Genomic DNA, 16,182 nt, shown 5'->3' with positions numbered 1-16,182 from the left:
ACAAATACTTCTTTTGGGATACAGAATGAATAATAATGCCAGTCGAAAATCTCCGTTTTCGCGATTTTAGAGTTGATAACATTAGGTGGTCTTTTATTAGTGGCGGATGCTATTCTTTTTTCTTTTAATTGTTTCAGCCATAAGACTGCGACCAGGCTGGAGCGCCGTCTATATTTTTTTTTCAGTTTTGTTGTTTCATTATGGATGGAATTTGGTGTCGGATTGACTTTGTAGCTGCTGATCATCCCTGATTGTATCTTTGTTGGTTTGTTATCGTCCTTTTGAGTTTATCCAATATTTTTTGTTCTTTTTTTAATATATAATGATTCAGTGGAAGTTTCTTTTAGATTTTTGATAGTTAAGCAGTTGAGGATCCCTAAGTATCACACTGTTACAAAAGAATATTTTGGTCACAATTTCGAAGCTGGTATGTTTGGAAGTTGGCAGTATCTGCCAGTTCGTGCATTAAAATTCTCTGTGATGCCGAAGTTTTGAACAAACCCCTCCAGGATTTTCCATACGTATATGCTGCTATATCTCTCTCCTCGGAGTTCAAGAGAGAAAAGAGACAAAGCCTTCAAACTTTCCCTGTAATTAAGGCTTTTAACCGAAGCTATGTTCAGAGCCTCTAATTAGCCTGAATATAACTATAGAAAACAATTCCCGTGGTAGTTTATCTTGAATACATATGACTGAAAGGTTTGGATTGCATCACCAACGTTAATTGAAAACTACAGCTGTGCTGCCTGTCGTAAGGCTGTCTTTCAGAGTCAAAATGTGTTTTTATGCCGTGCATAACAGCTTTGTGGAAATACTTTATAAATCACCGTTCACCTATCTTTTTATGAGTATCGATCTGAGTCAGCTGTTGAAGATGTATATTATTTCCTTCAGATATTTACTCATGATTTTTTTAATGTTTTTTAAAAGAAACATTTTTATATGGAAACCACTAGATAGTTTTCATATAAAGAACAATATCCTTTGTTTGTTTCTTCAATATATAAATATTTCTTGATTTTATGGGAACTTTTAACACATGGCCAATTGTATTGAGATATTTCGAGAGAAATTTGTCAGTTTTTCATGATACAATACCTAAGAGGAAAATAAATTGATAGGAGAAATATATTGATGTTTTCATTCAATGTTTAACCTTTACCACTTAGTTTTACACTCTATATTCTGACTCTTTTTATTTTTCTAACGTTTCTCTTTCTCTTTATTTCTTTTCCGTCTCATTCATTCCTGCATTTGCAGTTCTTTATTTCGTTTATACTCATCAATTTCTTTAGTTTACGTAAATATTTTTGGGTGAGTGATTAACGCACTTTCGACAATTCTTTTTTTTTTATCTCATATATCTTTTACCTTTTACACGTTTCACTCGTTAGACTGCGACCATGCTGGGGCATTGCCTTGAAAACTTTTAGTCGAACGAATCCACACCAGTACTTAAATTTGTTTTACGCTTGCTACTTATTCTCTCGGTGCCTTTGCCGAACTGCAAAGTTACGAGAACGTAAACACAACTAGACCGATTAAGAAGCGTGTAGGGGCCAAGCACAGACACAAAGACACGAGTACACTCGCATATACACACATACATACATGCATACATGCATACGTGCATACAAACATACATACATGTATGTATGAATACATACATACATACATACATACATACATGTATGTATGAATACATACATACATACATACATACATACATACATACATACTGTGTTACGGTTGTGAAAAGAGAGAAATCTGTAAACCAGACTAGCAACATCCTCCTCAATGACTTGACTGTTTCCTCTATATGGAATGTTACAGGTATTTAGCGATGGATGAAATCATATTTTACAATAGCATCAGTAATAAAATATGTGTCACTAAAGAATATTACAACTGAATAAAGAAACTTTGGACCGCGGAACGCTCTGCATTCGATAAAACAGTGGCCCACAATGTGCTTGCAGTGTCAGTACTCATACCAACATTTAGGCTGCTTGATGAGAGCCGAGCTATTGATGTGAAAACCCGGAAGATACTGACAAGCACACATAATTTCCCCATCAACAGTGACGTAGACCGCCACTACCTAAAACGAAAACAAAGCAACAGAGGCTTAACATCGATCCAGACTACTTTTGAATGTCGGATCATATCGTTTCGGCAACATCTTTGAGTGTCGAAGCGCATCCCTTGACCAATTTTGCATATATGAGGCTGATAACATCATAAGACTCGGCAGACAGCTCCTTGAGCAGCATTCCTTGCCTGAATACCTTAAATACATGCCCAATGAAGTCGCACAACACAACCACAACGTATCATCAGATGATAAGATGAGCTTCTATCAGGACAAGATCATGCATTTATATGTTGGTAGAAAGCTCTGTGGTGATAGCAACATCGATCATCAAAGGAGTTTATCATGGATCGACGACCAGATTACTACCTTGAACTTTGGAGAGTATGCATTTGCAATCCAGGAACAGGAAATATCAACCAAATACCTGATGCACAAAAGGGTCAGAGATTCAGGAAAAGCAATAAAATGTGACAACGATGCAGACTTTGTGGAGCTAATGCCGAAGATATCACCCACATCATAAGCAGTTGTCTGAAAATGTCATCACGGTATTATCCACCGATGAGACATGTTTTAGTTAGGACACTGTATAATGAGATCCGTCGAAAGGATAACCCCCAGTATAAAGAAATATGAAGCCACAGTATGGTAGAAGTCATAGCCACTCATAATAACAAGGAATACTGGTGGAATGTCCCTGTGAAAACCTCAATAAAATGTAAGCACAACAGACCTGATCTAATGATTTGGAATAGAGAAGAGAAACTGTACAATTATGGAAATCAGCTGCTCAGCGGATGTTTACATAAAGCTGAATATTAGCGACAAAGAGAATACCTACGCTGAACTATTGAGAAATCTGCAGTTATTCTGTCCAGATTACAAGTTCAAGTTTATACCGGTAATTATTGGGGCACTGCGATATGTAACGCACTACCTAAATACCAATCTTGGGAAATTAGGCTTCTCAAAAACCAGAAAGGAGAAAGCTGATTCGAAGACTACAGATCCAATCTATCACTGGAAATGTGTAAGTCTGCAAACATTTTCACAAGTTTATCATTTAAATACATATGTGCATGTCTAGATATGGAAGTATATGCATGAGAAGACAATCATGAAACAGAAGATACAAGTCTGTACATATACATACATACAAACAAACAAAATTACCCTGTTGTTTATCTTGAAATTCCATTGAAGGTGCTTTGGGTCTAGGTTAGAAACCGGTTCTTTCTCTGTTGGCAAAAAATATTGAAATAAAACTGAATAACGACATATATATATACATATACATATACATATATATATATATATATATATATATATATATATATATATTTATATATATATATATATATGTTATGAGCGATAGTGGTGTCAATTAGACCCAAGGGTTTCAGGTAATGTTGAGTAAGTGCTATGAATAGATGATAGTTAAGCTCTAGGTTCGGTGGTTATGCGAATAAGGGGCCCAATGTAGGTCATATTTCAGCGTTTGTATATAAGGATTTACTTTCCGTAATGAGATATAAAAAAAAACCCAACGCTGTGTATAATATAGAACATTTATAAATAGAATACAATTAAACCTTGGGAGAGGCATTATGCCAGTAATAAACACATGCACTGGTTCAGTCCTTTATTAATTTATATAGTTTTTTGTTAAATTATTTCATTGCACTCTTGCAATCTCTTCAGTAACTTGTCTCTCCACTTCCATTTATTTTGAATGTATGATCTGGCGTTGTTTTGGCGTTGTTTTGGCGTTGTTTCGAAACTGTTTGGTATGAGCATGTGAGTGTGCAAGCTCATATGTGTGCACGCTCATATGTTTGCACGCAGTTATGTGTTCGTGCTTATATGTAAGTATGTGCGTCCATATGTGTGTTTGTAACAATTTCGTTTATATCAGATCAGATAGAGACTTTTTAATTAATTTATTTACGTTCATATTCCGCACATATGGACGCACATACTTACATATAAGCACGAACACATAAGTGCGTGCACACATATGAGCGTGCACACATACGAGCTTGCACACACTCACATGCTCATACCGAACAGTTTCGAAACAACGCCAAAACAACGCCAAAACAACGTGTGTGTGTGTGTGTGTGTGTGTGTGTGTGTGTGTGTGTGTGTGTGTGTGTTGTATGACCTTGAAAAATTCAGGGTGCAATTATTTCTCTGTGGGTGAGTTTTAAAACTGAAAAATTTCAATGAAAAATTTAAAAATGATAAACTTTATGGATTTTGGTATTGAGCTTTTAAAATGTTCGAACATAAACCGCTAATCAGATAAGTAACGTCTTGTAACATATACTTGACTGACTTTTAACTATTGCTTGTTAACTGACCGTTTGTTAAACCGTGAGGTCCTCAGTACAGACGCTACCGAGCAGTAACACCACTAGCCCTGGTCTAAAGTAATAACACAACGTGTATGTGAATGTATGTTGTAGATGATGTGGTGGTGCAATAGCCCAGTGGTTAGGGCAGCGGACTCGCGGTCGTAGGAACGCGGTTTCGAATTTCAGACCGAGCATTGTGAGTGTTTATTGAGCGAAAACACCTAAAATCTCAACGAGGCTCCGGCAGGGCGTGCTGGCGAACCCTGCTGTACTCTTTCACCACAACTTTCTCTCACTCTTTCTTCCTGTTTCTGTTGTACCTGTATTTCAAAGGGCCAGCCTTGTCACACGCTGTTTCTCCCCGAGAACTACGTTAAGGGTACACGTGTCTGTGGAGTGCTCAGCCACTTGCACGTTAATTTCACGATCAGGCTGTTTCGTTGATCGGATCAACTGGAACCCTGGTCATCGTAACCGACGGAGTGCCACGACGATGTTTTAGATGATACTTTAATCAATACGCATTGAAATCTCTGCGAAAATAATAATAACATTGCTGTTTAGCAAATGAATGTTTGCATCTCGAAGCTAAATTTATGTTTGCTAACGTAATTTTAACTCTAGAAATTGGTTTTATTGCAGAAATCGAGATCCCTGACAAGATTTACAATGGTTATGTCTGCGTGTGGACGATTAAAGAATATAATCCTCTAGAATTATTTTCCTCTATTGAGGTCTTTTCTAACTCATTACCACCATAATGTTTAAAATTTACTTAAAATTTTTCTCATTATTATAATTTAATAATCGCACGTGATTGTTTCTTATTTATTTATTTTTGCTCTTTCGTTTAAACTTAGGCTGAATTGTAAGATTAATTCTGAGGATTTTACTGGTTTTTGGAGTTACCCTTATAGCAAAATTTTGATTCTGTTTCTTTATTTTCAGTTTTCGTTAAAGAGGGGTAAAATTTATTTGGCCATAGAAATTGTTTGGCCCCTTAGAAACTGATATCTCATTTCCTTTCCGTTTTACGAACGCGACGTTTGTAGTCTTTGGGAGTGACATGCGGAACACACACAACTCCGCACACATCGCTGCTTCTATACATATATTTGTGTGGGGGGGGAGGGCTGTGTAAGTATATATATATATATATATATATATATATATATATATGACTATACATGGGTGTGTGTGTGCGTGTATGTGTGTGTGTGTGTGTGTGTAAGATCAAAATAAAGAACAGGATATCAAAGTTGTAATGCAGTACAACCGTTTTAAGCAGACAGACAGACAGACACGTAGACAGGCAGTCAGACAGACAGACAGATAGATAGATAGATAGATAGATAGATAGATAGATAGATAGATAGATAGATCTATGAATATATATATATATATATATATATATATATATATATATATATATATATATATTTATATATATATATTATTTATCTTTTATGTCTTATCATTTAGTGGGTTCAGCAAGGGCCTGGGGTCATACTGGACCACCGCTTTTTGTATGTGGCAAAAACTTACAAATATGGTCTCTGGGATAAATTTAACGCATATGGCTCGCATTATTGACTCGAATTCTTTATGGTCCACCTCAATGTTTTGCATAGAGAGATTTTTAGGCCAATTTTGCTGGATTATCCGTTTTTCAATTGACTCCCAGTCAGCCTTGTAACAGTTCAGACTAGACAGGGTTCGAGTGCCGTCTGTGTGGAATACATCATTAATTGGTTTTGGACCATACATCGTCAGTTCTACTACGTGGTATGAGAAGATTGTCGGTGTTATCTACATTGTTGGCGAAACGGAGGTCTAATATTTTATCATTCCTGGTTGGGGAGTGTATTGTTTGCTCCATTAACAGCATTTTTGTGAAGTGAAGTAGAGATTCTGCTTGGTTACGCTCTTTGAATGTCCTTCCTGAGATTATGTGGGAAAGTTGTAGTCACCCATCAGAATAATCTTAACACTTTGATTCAGTTTTATTAGTACTTCTTGTAAGACTTTCTTCAAATTCACCATCATGATTTAAGGCATCAAGTGGGCGATACATATTACCACACCAAGTTGCATTAAATGCACTATGAGTGTGCTACAGACCGAGTTTGATTGTGGCAACAGGATTAGTGGAGTGACATCTTCACGGATGTACAATGCAACTCCATCATAACCTCTTTCTGTCTGCACAGAATACAGCATACATTGGTATGTGTGTTTCTGCGTCTTTTATACCTACAAAGCAATGTCTCTGTAGGTGCAATACATGTTACTTGATTACATGAAAAATGATATATGTTAAAATATATATACTATATATAGTATATATATTTTAACATATATAATAGCCATATGTAACATAATGCATATATTCATGCGTATAATATCTATATCTATCTAAGTATATGTGTGTGCGCGTTTCTTCGGACCCTAAAGCCCTTTGGCCTATGGCTTCTCTAGCAAGTGGCCTCGCTAGAAAATGGAGGACGAAAAGAATTTGATACTCTGTCAACAACAAGGGAGTGTCGCCCTTTGACCGCTATTAATTGACTATGCTGGCGTGTGGGTCCCAGGTCACCAACAGGAATTTCTTGGAGTTCAAGCAGAGTCCGAAGACCTCCGATGACTTTCGCAGTAATCTTTAATAACAAAGAAGGCTAATTCTCTGGTTATCGCTGGTATTATAAATGAAAGAGCATATTCCCGCTCTGAATACTACAGCTGTAATATCAAGAGAAGACTTGATGCCCGTGCAAAAATAGATAGACATATATATATGCATACAGTATCAATCATCAGCCAGATACCGTCTCTGCTTGCTTAGTAGGCATCCCAAGACTCCTGTGTGCGCTGTGAGGTAATCCTGTAATCGGCGAGGCTTCTGGTTTCAGTCCATTCTTTGATGTCGTCACTCCACAAACGTTTCCGCCGGACAATTATTTTCTTCCTCTGAGCACTTCCTGCTGAATGATCTTCGCCTGTGACTTGTAGCTCATTGTATATCCAGAAAATGATCGTCTTTTGGACTTGACTCTCAACAGAAGCCGTCTTTTTACTTTTAGCTTTTCTGCTACTGCAGCATTTCTTACTCTGTCTTTCCAGCCTCCTGCCCACTCTGCCAAGGATCCATATTTCAAAGTTTTCATTTTCACCATAGCTGTGATCTTTGTCCATATTTCTCCTCGTAGAGGACCATTAGCATAATATAAGAGTTTACTAGTCTCAATTTCAGATACAGTGTGTGTGGGGGGGGGGTATATATATATATATATATTTGTGTGTGGTGGGGAAAGGAGAGAGAGTGACATGACTGAATTAGATCTGTTTTATTGAGCACACATAAACACACGACTATGGTCCTGCTTTATCTCTTTTGTTAAAAATTTTATTAAAGTATTTCCGTATAAGTCTTTTGTAGTATCAGTGACAGAACTGTGTGGGCATTCACGGTCTCCATGGAAGTAGAAGCATTTCTTTGATTCTTTGGTGTATATCAATGCAATTTATCTGGGGTTTTTCTCTTTGTTGATCACTATGTTTATGTCTAAAAACGGAATCTCATGTGCAATATTTTGGATATTAAATTTTAGTACGAATTTGTTTCATGTATTTCTTTAGTTTCGCATCATTTAATGTTTCCATGACAACTAATATATTGTCTACGTATCAGGTGCAGAATATACCAAAACGGTATTATTCTGCTGTCTATTGTGGATAGAAAGAATGTAACAAACGTAAGTTCTAAGAGGACATACATGGCTGCCCCATCCACCTTTTTATATAAATTTACCTTGTGGCCATAGAAAACGCACTTCGGTTATAGAAGCCATCAGTAGTCTTCTAATGTCTGCTGGTGTGGCGGCTAACTTTATTTTTGTGTGTTTGTATTTTTACAGGCGCGTACATGTAAATACATATATACATATGCATATAACATGCGTATGTATGTACCGATGTGCATAGTTAGAAGAATGTTTATACGGGTATAGAATAATAGCAACGCAAATGAATAGATAAATCACAAGCGTTCTATTTTCCAATTCTCACTTTCTCATTACAAAAATAATCACTTCATTATTAGAAATATGTTAGATCTAATGCTTGAACATCCCGCAATGAACCTTAAATACGAGGTCAAAACTGTTAAAGTAAATGAGAATGTGCTTTTAAATTCAAAGTAATGTTTTTCATCTCATAATTGTCTCTTTTTTAGTGAAGTTATTTACTATTAAATATATCCAGATTCTGGAATTGACAGAGTCAAACGTTACACCTTTAGAGTTAATGATGTCATTATTTTCTGAAGAGAGTTACAAACGCCGAATCATATTCTCTCATACTCGTTGGTATATCAGCTGTTTCTTTTGATCTATCCGTAAAGAAGTCTTCTCCAGTCGACGCTTCAAAAGATCAAACGCTCATATCACATTATTAACAATGTTATTCTGGATAACATTATAGACAGACATTCTGTGTTTGTATGTACAGAAGTATGTGTTCGTGTGAGTGTATCATGTGTGAGCTATTCACATCTGTGTGTCACTGTCTTTATATATTTATATTTACACACACACACACACACACACACACACACACACACACACACACACACACACACACACACACACACACATCAGCATGTATTTATATAATATGCGTGTGTATGTGCGTATGAATGTATGAGTATGAATACATACATAAGTATACAATGGCGTTGAAAATTTCTAACTTTATTTAAGCATGCGTGTGTGTGTGTGCCCGTGTATCTCTATGTGCTGTGAGTGTATGTTTAGAGTGTCCTGTTGCTCCCAATATTCAGCTGACTCACCAACATAGATATTGCTATTATGTAATTGTTGTCGAACAAAACTTCAACTTCCACGTCCTTTTAATACTTTTTAAATAATATTTTACAGAAGCTTCAAAATCTATCCTTTTTCCTGTAAAACGGTGATAATATATATTCAATTTTTTTTCACCAAATATTAGCGTTCTGTATTTCCCATTTATTCGTCAGACATTAACAATATTGAGGATAAAAAAACATCATTACAATATAAACTAAATAAACTAGACTTGCTCTAATCTGTAATTTATAATTTCATTTTCATTTAACACATTACGGATCAAAGTTGAACTTGGTGTTTAACGACTTTACCAACAAGAAATTAATGATTATTATACATGATAAGAAAACTATTAATTAGTAAATCTTCCTCTACTTAATTGGAGATCAATATTATTTAAAAAATAGTGTTTCACGATCAGAAGCATAAAATTAAACTCAAATGTAATACAGAATGCTATAACATTATTATAATTATGGCATTGCGTTTTTTGAGATGCTGCAATAAATAACAGTGAAACGTATTCAGGAAAATTCTATCCCCAAAGACAAGATAGGTGAACATGTATTTCGTTGAGACATGTAACATTACTGTCTAGTAACCGTAGTAACCGAGTTTTGGTATATTCCTGTATTGGATAGGAGTCAGATACTGCTAGTAGACAGCATGTCTGCAATTTTCTTTGGACATATATACTATTAACTCTTCTACGTTATGATCCGAAAAAATCCTTTGGGTGGGGATCACCTTAATATTATGGATGAGCACCGTGTTATTTGTGAAGGATATGTAGGATATATAGTCTATGATATTGATGTTGAGAGGCCACAAAAATGGTGGTTTCTTCCAGATCTATACAAGACATATTACTATCTCATGTAGCTGCATCAATAGATAATATTTAATTAATTTTGTCTGGTAAAGCACTAGAGAAGGGTAAGCTTTAAGATTTACTTCTGATAACGGACATCATCATAAAATGTGGTCAGAGATCCATATACAAGCACAGATTCAACAACTGCTCTGAAGAACAGGTGAAATCAGGACCATCAAACAGAAGCCCTTGAAAAATGTCAGCGAGTTTACGTACCTCGGCAGTAATATCATATCCACTGAAAAAGATATTAAATCTCGTGTCGCTAAGGCTTGGGCAGCTATAGACGGTCTTAGAACAATATGGAAGTCAACCCTACCAGATAAATTGAAGAGACAGGTCATCAGAGCAGTTGTTGAATCTGTGCTTGTATATGGATCTCTGACTTGGACCCTCACCTAGAGACTCAGGTGCATGCTGGACGGTGCCTCCACCAGAATGTTACGTGCAGTACTCAACACCTCTTGGAGGGGGTACCCAACAAACCAACGGTTATATGGGAATGTAGCAACTTTCTCATCAGCCATCCAAGAGCAGAGATTGAGAAGTAAAGAAGAACTTGTGAGTAATACGTTGCTGTAGACACTAAATCATGGTACCACAGCGGCCGGAGGACCACGGAAGACGTATATACAACAGCTTGTAAATGTTGGGTGCCAAGCTGAAGACCTAAAACACTAAGGGAAATCGAGAGGGATGGAGAGAGGTAGTCAGGTTGGCCCGAGTAATCAGCCTGACTGCCTGATGCCTCGATGAAAAAGAAGTATAGGCGTAGGCGTGGTTGTTTGGTAAGAAGTTTGCTTCTCGACCACATGGTTCCGGGTTCAGTCCCACTGCGTGCCACTTTGGGCAAACGTCTTCTACAATAACCACAAGCTGGCAAAATCCTTGTTTGTGGATTTGGTGCAAGAAAACTGAAAGAAGCCCGTTGTGAGTATATGTGTGTGTGTCTGTGTCTATATCTGTGTGTGTGTGTCTTTTCCTTTGACTCCATCATCACTTAACCGATACTGGTGTCTCTTTACGTCCCTGTAAATTAGCGGTTCGACAAAAGAGAATGATAGAATAAATATCATGCTTTTTAAAAAACAAAAATAGGTTCTGTAGTCGATTAATTCTACCAAAATTTTCGATGGCTCTGCCCCAGCATGGCCGTAGTCTGAGTGAAACAGAGAAAACATTAAATATATATTCAAGCAGTAAATTTTATTTACTGAAAAAAATAAATTGTATGAAAAATGTCAATGATGAAGCCGAAATGAAGGAAAAAATGCGAATAAAGAATAAATTAAATGGCGCCAGTCAGAAAGTACGACAGCAAATATGAGTTGACAAGTTTCAGACAAAACCGATCTCATTTCATCCAAACTCTGGAGATATACTTCGAACGCAGTATGACAAAACTAGCATCAGAAGGTCACCTTTATGATAACTTGGATGTTGTCATATGATAGTGCTAAGCGTGTCCTTTACAGCCCTTTCTGATCCAGATATAATGATGAGGAGGTGAATAATACAATATGCAATGGAACGCTAATAGTAACCAGCAATGAATTTACATTTTAAATAACAAATTAGCAACAGCAAATATAATTTATACTAAATTTTCGATATTTTTCTTTAATATATTGACGTTTTTTGTTTCATTAATATTCAAATACAAATAATCATTTCTAAAATCATTTAAATATAAGAAATAACTTTTTATGTCATAAATTCTGCAATGGTAAATTTTTAATGCTCAATTCCATTAATGTATCAAATTTCAGAGTATGTTCATGTCGTTTTGAATATTTACTATCTTTTTGTAATTTTGGATATTTCTGCCAGAATAAATAATTGGTTACTTTGATATAAAATACTACTTTAGAACTTAAGTTTAGTTACAAAGCTTTCCATGTTACTAAATTTGTTAGTGATCATTCATTCATCCTGATTCATTCTTCATAAGATTTTTCTGATTCATTCTTCAGACTTTCTACCCTGTCAATTTTCTATCCTGCCAGTTGTTGCTATTAGATTTATTTTCCTCATTTATATCTATAAAGCGAGCTGAAGTATACTAAAGTTGTTTTTGCTTTTTTATATATAATTTAAAGCCAATATCAGGTGTTAGTTGCTTTCCAATTAGACAAAGTATTTTTTTCTCCCTCGCCATTTTAACAAAAATAGACTTCTTTCATTTTGATCACTCAAATAAGCATAAGTTTACGAAATGTGTTCAAAAAATTGTAGAGACTTTATGGATTTAAGATGAAATTAGGCCGAACAATCAGTCACGTTCAGACGCATTTTACTACTCTAAAATTTTCAAGAGATCTGCAGAATTAGATTCCTCTGAATAAGACTTTTTATCGAGATGTAATAAAAACAAAATGTCACAGAAAAAAGGAAACGTTTCTTGCGTAGATTTTGAAACTGTGAGTCACAAATCTTTTAACACATCATGGTAGCCTTTTTATTTTAACAAACAATTTTCTATTACAATACCTCAAAACGAGGCTAAACACCTGTCCCTTTCACTGGACGTAATGGTTTTTGAACTGATCAGTACCTGAGATAGCTAGAGCGCTTACTATTAGCAGAATAAGTAAATGTTATGGTGGTTGTAAGTACATTATACGTCCACTGTAGTCGCTGATTAATATGCGTGTGTGTGCGTGAGCGCGCGTGTACGTGCGTGTTTGTGTGTCAGCTATATAACTTCTATCACCAGTATCGACCAAATTATAAGATGATGCTATACACCATCTGGTCGCAATGCGCTTTTAATTCTTTCTTCATTGCACCATCCTTTTCTATGTTGGCGCATACTGTTTCGCCAATACATCTCACCGTTTTGCTAGAACTTCTCAGAGGTCTTTTTCCGATTTCTTGGATGCCGCTCGGTAACCGAACGGCTCCAGCTGCTGCCTGTGGTTCTTGCAACGGGTCCATCAGAGCGAAATTTACGCTTTCGATACTTAATACGAGTTGCTTCAAACTATTTATTGAATTACAAATGACACATTATTTCCTGATATTCTCATTTTAAATGTAAATATACTTCTTCCCAATCATTTATTCTTTCGGTGCCATTGGTGATCTATTGCTTTTTATGTAGTTTTTCCTTGGCAAACATGCCTTTTTTTTTTCGAATAGAGGAATTCTATATTTTATAATGACTGATTCATTTACTATTGAGTAAGGAACGCTTATCCTTAGTGTTCTCTGATTTTAGTTCTTTATTGTTTTTCTTATTATTTCCCCATGTTTTTGGTTGTAAATCTCATTAAGTTTTCAGACATTTTTTTTTTCATTTTCTTTCATTCCCTATAAGTTATTGTTCACGTTGTTAGTTTTCTATGATGTTTCCGTACGAAACGATTCGATGATATATCTAAGTCTCGAGTATTGCTTGTGTGGTTTCTACATATATTAGTTAATTTAATAATGTGCTTTTAATATTGTTCGTATATGTTTCCAGACTGTCTGTAGCAGCCCAGATTCTGTTCATCATCATTGCTACCAATTTATCAGTTTAATATTTTTGTGGGTATTTCATTGTTCTATATTAATATATGATGATTCTAATATTTTCCTTCTTCCAGCTTTAGATTATATTTACATTACTTATATCGATTTTATACTCACTGGTGATCAAATGGAGCGATATTTGCTTTATTTTCTGACTGAGTCTGTAGGAGAAATGTTTGGCAGACCAAAACACCTAGGAGTTGAAACCGGATTGTTACGTTTCACAAAGCAGGATATTTCTAAGAGATTGATGACGTTAGCACACGGCTGACCAATCAGATCTCTAGTAAAGATCCCTGTATCAAGAGGAATGTGATTCGCTCAGTTGCTGATGATGTCAGTAAGGAAATGGCTACTCGACTATCTTGGAGAACAAATTCTCAGTAAGTTGCTTTTTCGCGCTTGTTTCAATGGCTGAAGTTTACACTATAAATAGAAGACACTTTCCAGTAGCACTCAATGTATCCGTCACCCGGCCAGAAACATTGCTGCAATGTTTAGGGCAACACGACGACAATAACGGCAATGTGGCTGTAGCATCAACATCAGTCCATAATGATGATGATGATGGTGATGATGATGATGATGATGACAACGACGACACAGCTAAACCACCTAAATGCTAGAATCTACAAAATTGTTCCAGTGGTGACATACGCCTCTCAAGCCACTACACAAGCTCCTCTCATTCTGTCATTCTCGGTCGTAATAGTATCTCATACAAATCGTTGGACTATTTAATTGCTGTATTTTCTGCCGTTACTAGTAACAACAATACATAAATTTTGTTGGCGATAAAAATATTTTTGTATTTAGTATCTCAAACGAAATTTGTGTTCTTGCCTTCATCGACATCCATTCAGTCCAGTCAAATCTTTTCACGACCAAAACAGAAATATTCTTGTCATAGTTCTTTCCAGGTATGTTACGGTTCAATTGAATTATCTTTTGCTATTTACGTTAGTTACATTCTTTCTTTGTACAGAATATTTACTGTTGATGTATATTTTCAACATATAGTGTTTAATAGGACGGCGAGCTGGCAGAATCGGTAGCACACCGGGGAAAATGCTTGGTGGCATTTCTACCGTCTTTACATTCTGAGTTCAAATTCTGGCGAGGTCGACTTTGTCCTTCATCCGTTCTGGCTCCATAAAATAAGTACCAGTTGAGCACTGGGGTCGATGTATTCGAATTAACCCCACCCTCCGAAATTGCTGGTCTCGTGCTAAATTTGAAACCAATATTTGTGTTTGTTGTATTTTTTGTTATCATTATTTACGGGCTTTATTTACAGCATTTGCTATGACGCCCCAGCATGACCGCAGCTTTGAAACTAAAACGTGCGTTCAGGACAGCGAATCTGTTTCAAGAAGAATAAGAAACTTCCATGGGCTATTGGGAGGTGACTGCAGATTGACCAGGGTGTCAGGGACTCTCTCTCCCATCCCAGTTACGAAAAAAAACGGACATTTTAATGTGGTGTGAAAGAAAGTTGTGAATCTAGTCGAGTTAACGGTTCCTCATGAAGACAACATGGACGCTGCTCGGGCTCGAAAGATTGACCGTTATGTAAACCTCGTCGAGGAATGTGAAGACGAAGGCTGGAAAGGGATGTAGAGGATTTGTTGGACACAGTATGAGGTGACTGCTGTTATCGTTAGGCCTAACTCATCGTAAAGTAAATACCACCATGACCAATATCGAAACTACAGTGGAAAAGGCTAGCCGCTGGATTTGGCTAAAAAGAGACGATGAGCAATGGCTAGAAGAATATTGAGTTTTATTTAATAGCCAGTTGATCTAGAAAGCAGGGCCTCATATCAATGAGTGGGGCCGGTGCGTATTGCTGCCGTCGAGAGGTAGGCCCCGAAATGGCACACATTCTCTCCTGATGACCTCATATACTTGATGGCTTCCGGTATTCAGAGCTTTCTACTGAGGTGCAAGTTGTTTGCAAAACATAGCATTTTTATTCCCAAGTTAATCAGTTAATTTCTCTCAAGGTGTTATATTTTATTAATGTGGTTTATTAAAAGTGTTTAATTATACAATATGAACCTAGAATACAAAAATCTTTCTCTGCGGATTGTTTATATATAATTGCAATTTTTTCAAAGTTAGATTCGAGTCCATTTCATTTTGCTTTGCTTTCATCACTGCTCCTAAAAATTATTTCGCACTCTATGTTCCATATTCTAAGGCACTTCCGTTTTAACCTTGTAGTCTTCATTGTCACATTCTCTTTAGCGACGTAGAGATAGTTGAAAATATTTGAAATGAGACGTTTAATTTATTCTTTTCAGACTTAACCTTCCGTTGGAGTATAATTTAAAACTATTTATGGCTACTCTAAATGCACATTGGTCTAGATTTGATTTGAACAATATATTTAAGTATAATTTATATATGTATTAGAATTAGCATAGCTATTATAGATTTTGTATTTATTTCTTATTTGAAAATTTAATATTC

At 36.1% G+C, this 16,182-nt stretch overlaps 1 protein-coding gene and 1 long non-coding RNA gene across 6 annotated transcripts in view; one reads left to right on the top strand and one right to left on the bottom strand.

Moving 5' to 3' along the window:
* Positions 1-16,182, top strand: part of LOC128250374 (uncharacterized) — a 144,384-nt gene that overhangs the window by 68,786 nt on the left and 59,416 nt on the right. Inside the window, exon 1 of one of the 5 annotated variants that reach the window (XR_008266420.2) lies at positions 13,871-14,627. The exons of 3 other annotated variants lie outside the window; for them this stretch is intronic. This is a non-coding gene — a long non-coding RNA (uncharacterized LOC128250374). Of the gene's footprint in view, positions 1-13,870; positions 14,628-16,182 lie in introns of those variants that run through there. One more of the 5 variants, XR_008266413.2, reaches the window with a different exon arrangement.
* The window catches only part of LOC128250371 (uncharacterized), a 53,113-nt gene that overhangs the window by 32,005 nt on the left and 4,926 nt on the right, over positions 1-16,182 (bottom strand). The window lies entirely within an intron of this gene.

Source organism: Octopus bimaculoides, chromosome 2 (assembly GCF_046866305.1).
Source record: "Octopus bimaculoides isolate indiv1 chromosome 2, ASM4686630v1, whole genome shotgun sequence".
NCBI lineage: Eukaryota > Metazoa > Mollusca > Cephalopoda > Octopoda > Octopodidae > Octopus > Octopus bimaculoides.
This window is presented reverse-complemented; position numbering and strand designations above follow the sequence as displayed.